At 42.1% G+C, this 2,494-nt stretch overlaps 1 pseudogene; it reads left to right on the top strand.

Annotated features, from left to right (window-relative positions):
• The first annotated feature begins 915 nt into the window (after nucleotides 1–915).
• LOC116758764 lies at nucleotides 916–1,773 on the top strand (annotated as a pseudogene).
• The last annotated feature ends 721 nt before the right edge of the window (nucleotides 1,774–2,494 follow it).

Consider the following 2,494-nt stretch of genomic DNA (forward strand, 5'->3'; position numbering starts at 1 on the left):
CAGAGTTGGGGAAAGAGCATGGAGGGGCCCACCTGGTCCGATGTCACACCTGTCACTTCCACTCCATTCTGCTAAAGAGAGCTTAGTGACCAGGCCACATGTGCCACAAGGCTTGAGTAATGCTGTCTCTACCTGGGCAACTTGGCACCAAGTCACTGCTCTGTTATTGTGGAAGAAGAAGTGAATGGATGTAGTGCATAGCTAGCAGCCTCCCCATAGCCTATTCTTTTAAATCATTAAGATACTTTACGAGTTCTGTGTTCAAAGCCTGCCCTCAGGGCTGGATTCATGGGTGGGAGGCCTGTGTGCTTGTGCTTGGTTTAATGCCCGGCTATTGCCATTTGAAATTCTAAATAATTTTTTAATAAGCTTTCATTTTTCACTGGGCCCACAAAATCATGTAGCCAGTTCTGCCTGCCATTTCCCAAATTAGCATTTTCATTCTACCCTATTCAATATTAACTGAAAATCCATTTTATAGTAAGACAATCATGAAAGGTCACAGGAGGGATGGGATGCAAAGGTGAGTAAGGTTCAACATCTGGCATCTTCCAATTCAGCAGAGGGGTGAGAGAAGTGGAGTAGTTATCATTCAGAAGAGTCCTCTACACGCTGCTGTGAATATTCCTGGGGTGGCCTCTGATGGCGGTGGTGTTGTCAGGGGGTAGCGGGTGGTGGTGTAAGATATTAGCTCTGGATAGGATAGTCTTTAAATGAATTGTTTCAAGCCTACAAGAAATAGAGAGAGTAATCTTACAACTATCTATGTATCCACCCCTTAGTTTTGTCAACTCTTAATATGTTACCATGCTTGCTTCAGATATTTTTAAGAAATTTGAAAATTACACATAGAGTTGAGCCTCCTTTGTGTCTCTTCCTGAATCTCATTCCCCTCCCTCCCACCTAGAAGCGATCATGTCCCGAATTTGGTGTTCATCATCCTCAAGCATAGCATTTTTCACTGCTTCTATATGTATCCATAAATAATTTTTAGTACTTTCACATGTTTTAAATTTTATAAAAATGGCAGCATATTCATTCATTAATTCAACAAATACTTACTGAGTAGCTACTATGGCCAGGCACTGTTTTCGGCACTGGGGGTGGGGGAAATGCTGGCCAAGTCCACCGAGCGGGCCGTCACCATTGCTGGTGTGCTGCAGTCTGTCACCGAGTGTACCAAGCAGATCTGCCTAGGCATGCTGGAGATGCTCTCCCAGTCCCCAGAATGGAGAGTCAAGACCATTTTGTACCAGCCCATGCCAGATAGATCTCTAGTCATCTGTGAGGGTGGCCAAGCTTGGTGCAGAGATGCTGCAGGCTACCGCACACCAGCAATGACCTGGAGGGACCACCTCTAGAGGCCTGCTCAATTCAAGGACAACACACCATTTCTCCACTCCATCTGGCTAAGCTGAACCAGGTGGCAAGACAACATTCTCACTTTGCCGTGATGCACGGTGAGACTGGATTTGCCAGAATTGACTCCAGCCTTCCAGAGATCAAGGCTGTTGGGCAAGTTTGGATGCATTTAGTCAAACTACCCATGAACTCACCATTTCAAATAGCTTAATTGGCTGCATAGTCAAGCACCAAGGCACCAACATTAATGCTATCTGCCAGATGTCTAGGGCCTAGATCAGAACTGCCAACCCAGTGGAAGGCTCTCCTGGAAGGTAGATTACTGTCACTGGTTCTGTTGCCAGTATTAGTCTGGCCCGGAATCTAATCAATGCCAGGCTATCCTCTGAGAAGGGCATGAGGGGCAGCTAGAATGGTGTAGGTTCACTCATAACCCCTTTATGCTGTATTCTCATAATCCAGCTGTGCAATTTCTGGTCAGTGATTTCCAGGTTTTAAATTATTTCTAAGTGTTCAGTTTCTACACAACTTTATCTTCCCCAGGAATTTAAAAATCACATTCTCTGTTCAGTTGTTAATGCTGGGATTCATATTTAGCTTATTTTATCAGCTTTTCTCTATTTTTAGTTTTGTTTTGGGTTTTTTGGCTCATGGATTTTATTTATGTTTGTTGATAAGAAATTTAAGAGCAGAATGTTAAATTCAGTTTAGTTCTGTAATGTCAAGAATTAAAAATAGAAAACGGTTTGGTTAGTAACAACCAGAAAAAGTAAGAGACTAAACAAAAATTCCTGCCCTCATGGAGTTAGTATTCTAGAGGAGCAGAGAGACAATAAGCAAGAAGAGAAAGTAAAAACATGGTATGTTTGATAGTGATAACTGCTAAGGATATAAGAAAAAGCAGAGAGCGGGGTATGATGTCAGGATGGGGATGGGCAGTTGAAATTTTAGACTGAGTAGCCAGGAAGGCCTTGCTTTTTCTATCCTGCTGCCATTAGATATTTTTTCTAACCATTAAGTTTTGAGATTTATCAATTTTGAAATACTTTTAATTAGTTCCTTTCCACTGCTTCATGACATCAATAGCATGAATTGGACATAATTCATTTATCAATTCTTTGGTTGATTAATA

The sequence above is a fragment of the Phocoena sinus genome, chromosome 1 (genome assembly GCF_008692025.1).
Source record: "Phocoena sinus isolate mPhoSin1 chromosome 1, mPhoSin1.pri, whole genome shotgun sequence".
NCBI classification, from domain to species: Eukaryota; Metazoa; Chordata; class Mammalia; order Artiodactyla; family Phocoenidae; genus Phocoena; species Phocoena sinus.